Genomic DNA, 9,509 nt, shown 5'->3' with positions numbered 1-9,509 from the left:
AATACTTACCTGTAACTTCAACAATTCAACTGAAGGGCATGTAAGAATAAATGAAAGCTGACCTGCCTTATGCATGGCTTGTATTTCATTTCTATGGAGTTTACGGGACACAAAAACAGTGGTCTATGATTGTCCGAGAGATAAAGAATGAAATCTATACACCTGTGACAGAGTCCTATTGTACTCTATACAATTTACAGTAAGGTATGCTTAAAAATAAGAACGAAATCAGCAGCTGTTACAGGAGAGATCTGATGACAATATCATGATCTACAAGAGAGATCCGAGAAGAAAAATAATGGATTGTGGAGAATCATGACTGATATGTCTCTACATTCCCCCTCAAGCTCAAGGAGGGATTGGCCCAATACAGATCTCTCTACGGTCTGGTAGGAACTTGGGACTGCTCAAGGACTACGTAAAAATGTTGGCAATCTGGTTGTCACCCGAGATATGTGCAAGTTTGATCACACCACGAGCTACTTGTTCACGGACAAAGTGAACATCAATTTCGATATGCTTGGTCCGATGGTGAAAAACAAGATTCTTTTAACAGCTCTCTTAATGCAGTATAGGAAGGAAACGAGTGGCCAAGACTCTAGAACAAATGGACATACCACATGAGCTCAGCAGTGGTGAAGGCAATGGATACTGTGTTTATGCAATAGGTGTTGAAACTGGTTTAGCACCATCAAAGCTGAATTTATGCAATAAAGAGAGTAGATACTGTGTTTGACTGATGGTGATGTTAGTTCTATCATGTGCGACCTTGAAGTCTAAGAAATTAAATACTACAAGTCCCCAAGTGTCTTCATGTGAAACGCTTTAGACATGAGATAAAATGAATTGATAGAAGAAATGGAAGTCATTTATAATAATATCATCAATAAATAAGGAGAAGAATATTATCCTTTGCTTGACTACAGGAAAAATAGTGAATTATCATACTGACCTCGTTGAAAACTCATTTGCTGGATATAGGAGCTGGATTTCATATAACATGCTCGAAGCTTGCTTAAGGCCCATAAAGTGCCTTGTATAGATGATGGATATAAAGTGTTTTTATCATTATATTATGATGAGGTGTTGATGTTGGAAGAGACAATTAGATGCTGATAGTTCAATGGCTTTGACAATAGCCCTTAACTCAGCAATATTAGAGTCTAAAATACCAATTGAAACAGAGAACATACCGAAAAGATAGTCATGGTGATTTTGCAGAACACCACCTATTTCAGAAGGGCCTAAACTAATTTGCTACCATATTCTTAAATATATCAATAGTTTGGATATGCAAGATCTTGAAATCCAAGAGGTTAAGTAAATCCTTTATTATAATGCATTACCCGTATCAAGTTGATTTAAAGTTCAATCCTGAAAAAGTGTCATGTTCAAAATCAAGAGAATTGTTGCAGGTTTTTCAACGGGGCTCAAGGTCTCATCATAATCAAAGCTTGATTGTTGAGTAAAGCCTCGAGACAAGCTTTATACATTTCAATAGACTCATATGCTCTAGTCTTGATTTTAAATACCCATTTATTACTTACGAAGTTTATATCATCTATTTTGGAAACTAAATTCAGTGTATGACTGGCTTGGAGAGCATCAAATTCAGGCTGCATTGCTGAATTCTGTGTAACCATTGGATGAGTATAAATTGATATTACAGGCATGTGGACTTGTGGTGAAGCATGAAAGGAATCTAAAGCAAGTGAAACAGGTGATTCTAGTGCAGTTGGCTGTGGAACATCATCCGAATTGGTATTAACATGAGAATATAGGTCAGGTATTATGTGAAGAATGTTGAGTGGATGTTGGGGTTTGAAGAGCTGGATAGGGGAATCATATGAATGTTGTTGTATGGAGAAATGAAGAGTTCTCATAAGAAAAAAACATGTCCAGAGATGAACACACGACCTGTGGTTAGATAAAAACAACAATACCCTTGGTGGTTTGAAGAGTAGTCAAGAAACACACATCTAGTGATTGCGAAATCAAGTTTAGAACGACCAAAAGGAGTTAAAAATAGGTAATATGCACAACTAAAAATTCATAAAGAGGTATAACATAGTGGAGATATGAAAATGAGATCATAGGAAGATTTGCCATGAAGAATAGGAGTGGATAGCCCATTGATAAGAAATATACATATCTACACACACACACACACACATATATATATTAAGGAAACAAATAAAATAAAATAGACTTTACTTATTTTTTTATATTTGCCTTCAATAATATAATAGGAAGGATTTTTTAATTACTTACAGTATTCAGTTTCTTAATTTCTTTTTTTATTAATTAGAAAATAATGTTCATCTTGATTATTTCCTTAATAATATACATAGAGGGAGGAATCTAATTACTTGCAATTTCAAGTGATTGACCTAGTAGTTAAGGGCATGTATTTCCTTCCTAGATTATTGAAGCCAAAATCATGGAGAATTTATTAAATTTCTTTCAATATGCTTGGGTTATATTAATTTTAGGTAATGATTATTTTTTAAAGTATTTTTTATTTAAAAATATATAAAAATAATTTTTTTTTATTTTATAAGAATTATTTTTAATATTAACATATCAAAACAATATAAAAATATAACAAAAATTAATTTCAAACAAAAAAATTCAAAAAATCATGAACTATGATTTCAACCGCCAAAAAATAGCCTTTTAAAATCATTTTAAAAGATATTTATTCTTAATTGAAGTGTAAACTAACTTGAAGATGCCTTTACTGCTAAATGTTTTTTTAATAATATTCCAACTAAGAATTTAACAAAATCCAAACCTCAAAATTTGAATTAATGCCAGATTTGTGTAGATATTTTTTTTTTCCAGAAGTTGGTTATGGTCTTCAATTAAAAAAACTAAAAGAGTTTAGGATTACACCATAAATTATAATAGCTTTTACTGCAGAGTTGTATGGTAGTTTTAATTTTTAATTTTCAAATTCAAAACCTAAAAATTTGAATTAATGCCAGATTTGTGTAGATATTTTTTTTTTCCAGAAGTTGGTTATGGTCTTCAATTAAAAAAACTAAAAGAGTTTAGGATTACACCATAAATTATAATAGCTTTTACTGCAGAGTTATATGGTAGTTTTAATTTTTAATTTTTTAATTAATATAAGTATTTAATTTACCTCGATTAATTTTACAACTTGAAATTAATAATGATTTAAATCTTCAAATTCTAAGATTTGTCAGACATGATTTTTAAAAAGTAAATTGAGAGACATTTAGTCTTTTTTTCCTTTATAAATGTGGCTATCTCTTCTATCAAACAGTAAAATAAAACAAGCAAATAGTAGTGAAACAGCTCCAGCAGCAACAAGAAAGGGAAATAAAAAGAGCTCAAGATCACAGGCCATGGAAGCCGAAATGAAAAATGAAACAGCGAGGAAAGCCTTCTATATCTCCCTCACGTAACCCAAACCAAAGAAGAAGAGACAAAAGGTGTCAAACCCACCAAGCTGTGCCAAGAACTTGGAACGGTAAAGACAAAATGAAAAGACACTAGCCAGAAAAAAATGACTGCGTCGAAACTAAAAGAATGCAGTGAACAGATCTAGAAGAGTTCCCGTCACTCACCTAGTTGCATGCAGACAGCTAGCTTCAGAGGAGAATCCAACCTCGAAGGAGAAACCAGCACCATCCAAGACCTATCCCAGCAACAAAAATACCAAACCCAACAAAACCTAGCTACAACTCTCTCAATGCGGTGTAAAGAACCACCAATCCTGGAAATTGAAGGTGCATTCAACGCACACCATGATTGTTTCCCATCCATGCAGAAACGAAGCTAGAGAGACCAGCAAAATGACTTTGCTTACCTTGACAAGTAAAAATGGAAACAGCCCCCCTGGTGTTGAATTGACTTGCAGTTAAATAAAATAGCTTTGAGAAAAATCAAGTCACAGAGGAGGGAAATATCATGGTATCTAGGGATCACAACAGAATTGAGCTCGAAACTGATACCGATTTCTTGCATGGATTCAATAGAAGATGCTAAACCTTCCCCAGTGAAAATGCTTTTCTTTTTTGATCAATTTTAATCTGGTGAAACCATTTTGTGGTGTTTCGCACACTTTTTTTTATAAAAAATATTTTTAATGGAAAAAAATATTAAATTGATGTGTTTTCTAATAATTTTAATGTGTAGATATTAAAAATAAAAAATTAATTTAATATATTTTTAAGTAAAAAGCTATTTAAAAAATTAAATAAAAATACTTTATAACCTCATGAATAGTACAATTTATTTACATTGAATGTGCTTTTGTCAGAAATCGTGGCCAAAATGATTCATGTATGTAAAATATAGTCCTATATTTTGCATTTAATATTAGAGTCCATATTTTCGCATTTATTAGTATGCAAGTGGTCCAGACGATTCTTATCGAAAATATGTTTTCTAACCTGTCTTGATAAAATAAACGAAGCAATGTATGGGCAATTGAAAAACAGCTCATTTGGCTGCAGATTGAATAATTGAGGAGATTAGTCATGCATCTCATCCACCAACACTTTAAATCATTCTTCAAAAAAAAAAACCATTAAATCCTTTTTCAAAAAAAAAAAAAAACTTGTAGATTTTAAAAATAATGTTGGGATTAAATGTTCTCTTGAATGCTAAAGCAACCATTACAAAGGGTGTCTTCTTAGTTCAGACCTAGTTTAAGTCTCTCTCTTTTTTCAAGTATTTGTTTGTTTTTATGTTTAGTTACGGTAGGAAATGTTTTTACTATAACCACACATTTTCAAAATTATTTGATTACAGAAAGAGATTATGAAATTTACCTGTTAAGAAAATTTATAATGTTTTTAAATTTATTTATTTTTAAAAAGCAATAACAGAAGCTAACACAGTACCGTGCAATAATAATAGAATATATAACCATTTAGTAAGTGGTCTAATTATAAGAGTTTGAGATTAAGGGGTTTATTTTCTCTATGATTTCAAGTTCGAGCTTTTTAATTGCTAATATGATGGTTACATAAGGTTTACGTGGTCGTTAATTTCAGGGTCCATAAAATTAGTCGAGATGCGGGCAAGCTATCCTAGATATTCACATTAATAAATAATAATAATAATAATAATAATAATAATAATAATAAACATGTTCCAAGTCTAATATAAAGCACTTGTATTAAAAAAAAAACACAAAATGATATTTCAAACAAATACTAGATGATTCATCATGAGTTCTCCAATGTAAATTATGCATAATCTGCCTCATTGTAATGGTGAAATAAGTTTTTTAGGTATAAACTTATGAACATCGAGCCAGACTCGTGTAATTAAATATTTTACAATTGAAAGATAAATATTATAAAGTTTTTAAAATCAATCTAAAGACCGACATAATTAAGTATGGATTTTAATCTATAAATTAGTCAGATCCATTTTTCATCCATGTGAAAGCAGATTTGAAAACATCTTTTTGACCATATAATACATGGTTTCGACTGTGGGGTTAGATTTGCTCCTGTTTTGTCTCTCTTATTATTTTTTGTGCTTATTTGAATTATTTATTTTTATGTTTTAAAAATGTTTTTGAAAAAAATTAATTTTTTTATTTTTCTTTTTATTTTAAATTAATATTTTTTATTATTTAAACTTTTTTTTCATTTTAAATGTGTTAAGAATTTGGGTTAAGAAAAATATAGGTTATAATTTTTTTTAAATATGTTTTATTTTTAAAATTATAAAAATTACCACAATATCAATTATGCCCATGCACATAGCCCTTTAAATTATTTTTCAGATAAAAAATTAAAATCCAAAAGGAGTGAAAAATAATGTTACGATTTACTAGGTTTAAAACGTGTTTGTTTCCGTAGTTGCTTCTATGTTTAAAGCAAATCACAGAAACAACATATTTGGTAAAATATAAAACATTATTTATTATGTGTAATACCTATCATAATTTATGTTTCAAATGCAGTTTAGCCAAAAGCAACATTAATGCTAAAGCAACCATTAAAAGGGTCTCTTTTCTATTCAAATGTACTAGTTAACTCTCCTTTTTCTCTCATCATAGAAAACACTAAAACATGTTGGTGAGTTACTATAGACATTTGCACTATGGAGCCTCTCACATTTTACTATAGATCAAATGTTTAAAGTTTTTTTTTTAATTTTGGCCCTCAAAAATTTTTCAGACGATTGCATCTTTTCAATCACAAAGTAAAAGGATGATTGATTCAATTTTGTTGAGCAATAATAACAAAAATGAAAGTGGGAGGATCAATACAAAAAAGGTGTAAAGAAAATGGATGGTAGGTTCAAAGAAATCAAGAAAAGTCCAATGATTGTTCTTGTTGTCCACGAGTTCCATGCAATGAGAAAAATCTAAAAATGATTGTTTAGAGTTATAATGTTGCATAAAAAAACACATATAAGTCAAAGAAGACATGTCTAACCTAGTTTGATTTTATGGTTTTAGGCTGCTTTATGAGTTTTTTTTATTGATGAATTGATTTTTAGATATTTATAAGCATGCTAGTAAGGTTTTTTTAGGTTTAAATGGCTTAAAAATTAGGTTTTTAGAGCAAACAACCCATTATCTTGATTTTTTAGCCATCACAATAGTGGCCAGAATTGAGGTTGGCACACAACACGTCATGTAAACCCTAAAAAAAATATGTAGAAATTTTTAAGCTTGTGGATGGATTTTTTTTCATTTTTCTTGTAATTGTGAAAGGACTAAGCTTGTGAGTGATTTTAGGATGATTTTAAAAAGGAAAGAAAATATTTAAACACAAGAGTAAAGAGAGATTAAAGGGAAAGAAAGGGAGAGTTAGAGGGGGGAAACTAGAGAAATCAAGGAAATAAGAAAAAGGGCGGTGAAAATTTTGACTCGTTGCATTTCAAAGCTCACATAATTACTTGGTAAGGTGCTTATAACCTAATCATATACGTTTGAGTAGAAATGAAATGATTTAAGAGAAAAATTAAGACAACTCCAATTAAGGTTCTAGGTAAAAATTTAGGAGAAATGTAAAACTAATGGAAATTGGTTTATTTGGGATGAAATGGGACGAAAAGGGTATAAAAATCTTGGGAAATTGAGGGTTATAAGGCTAGCCAATAAAGAAAAAAAGGGAAAGGAAGTTAAATTAGTTTATATGCTCTTTAATTATATGGAAGTAATGTGTGATCATATGGGGAGATGAAAGCATTGCTTGGCTAAGTTTAATTGAGATCTTAGCATGTGTTGGAATTAAGATTTCCTTACAAAAGTTAAGGATTAAATATATGGTTGTTTAGGGTGTTGTTAAACTAGTATGTGGTGATTATTAACTAGCTACAAGCTTTAATAGATTATATTAAAAAAAAAAATGTAGCGATATGTGTTAGTATTAAGTGGAAAGTGGATTGATTGAGTGCATATAATTCATCGTAAGGGATGCATTGATGAATGTTGAATCTCCTTGTTAAAATTAAAAGCAGCATCATGAGTGGGCCAATCAACAAAGGAAGCAAGGATTATTAAAGGAACAAGTAAATGCCTATCACTTCATTCCATTTAAAATTTTAGTATTGTTTTTAGTTTAATCTTATTTTCCTTAATGTATAACATTGAAAATGGTGTTGAAAATAGAAATGCCATAAATCAACTTGCAAAAAGAGGAATTATATATGATTCAATTTAAATAGAAGCTGATAATCTGGTGGAAATGGTGGGATTTAATTCGAATCAAATAGAATTATTTGTTTTTTAAAATATTAAAGATGTTGACGGACTTGAAGAATGTTCGATACTTAATATACCATGATGATAGTAGTTAAAAAAATAATTATTGATATTGATAGATAATGTTGATAAATTCGAGGGATGTTCGACACTTAACATGTCATGATGATGGTATCTAATAAAATGATAGTTATGTTGGTCGATAATGTTCACCAACTCGAAGGATGTTTGACACTTAGTATGTCATGATAATAATAGCTAATGAAATGATTATTGATGTTGGTTGATATTGTTGACAGAATTAAAGGATGTAATACTTAGTACACTACCAGAAATTTGCTTAATAGCAATGTATTTACTAACAGAATATTTTTATTGGTAATTTGAGGTTGAAATTACCGACAGATTTTTTTTCATTTGTAATTTAGTCAGTAACTACCGACGAAAAGTTTCTGTTGGTAGTTACTGACTGAATTACAGATGGAAAACATTTTGAATTAAAAAAAGACGGATCGCTGACATGGAGGTTATGGCACAGTTATTTTTTCCTATGGAATCACCGACAGATTCAAAATGGCAGTTCTGTATAGTGATGTGACCGGTTCCTCTTTTAAAATGCCTATGGAATCATCGAGAGATTTGAAATGGTGAATCCGTACGGTGACGTGTCGAGTTTTCCTTCAGAATAGCTGATGATTTCACCGACAGATTTTCCGTCAATGAAACCATAAGAAAAAGTTAATATATACCATGTATGCCAACCTCTTTTCCCCTATTTCTTCTTCTTCTTCTTCTTAATCCCAACTCTCCCCATCTACAAAAAACTAACCCCTCCTCCCCTCTATTTCTCCTTCTTCTTTCTAATCTCAACTCTCTCCATCTGCAAACAACCAGCCCCCCCTCCCTCTCAAACAAAAATCTCCCTCATCTCAGCATAACAAGTTATATTTCTTGAAGTTTTGTGGTCACAACATCCATGTGCTGATTTATCGATGGATTTTATCAATTTTTATAAGTAATTATATCTTTTTTAATTTTAACATTTAAATGTCAATTTTATTGTTTTTTTAGTATATGTATTTTGTTAGTAGATGTACATGTTTTATTGTTATTTCTCAAACAAACTTGTAGTATATGAATGTATAATTGTATACCTGTTATTATTTGTTTTAAATTTTATAAGATTATATTTGTTTGTAAATTGTTAAAACTTTATGGAATTACCAAATTACATGTGCTGTTTTGAAATAATTAATAGCTTGTTTAATGGGTCCGTTTAAAGTTTTTTCAATGATATTATGGAGTGGTAATTTTCATAAATTTATATATATTAATTTGTATGGACGTTGATAAATGATAATGATTATTTAATATTTATGAGAAGTTGTGATTGGTTTGTTGGATAATCTCGAGGTAAAGTAATATTTTTGCAAGTTTATTTACGTAACTTAGTTAATTAATACATTATGTCATCATAATTTTATAGAGGTTCGATATAAGTAATGGATGATCATTCATGGATGTATCGAGATTCACCTCAAGGATTATGGAGGATTGATTATTGTAACGGGGTTTAAGGTTTTATTAATTTTGCAACATCTATTCCCAGAAATTTTACTGAAGGCGGCATTAGATGTCCATACAGGAAGTGTCAAAATAAAAAATATCTGCATCTAGATGTTGTAATGATGCATCTTCTACACAAAGACTTTATGGAGAATTACTAGTGTTGGTATGCATATGGAGAAGTATTTGTTAGTAAGAGGAGAATGGGAGAAACGGTGGTTGGGTTAACTTCTAGTGC

This window comes from Populus euphratica, unplaced genomic scaffold, assembly GCF_000495115.2.
Source record: "Populus euphratica unplaced genomic scaffold, PopEup_1.0 scaffold71.1, whole genome shotgun sequence".
Classification (NCBI taxonomy): Eukaryota; Viridiplantae; Streptophyta; class Magnoliopsida; order Malpighiales; family Salicaceae; genus Populus; species Populus euphratica.
Note: the sequence above shows the minus strand (reverse complement) of the source record.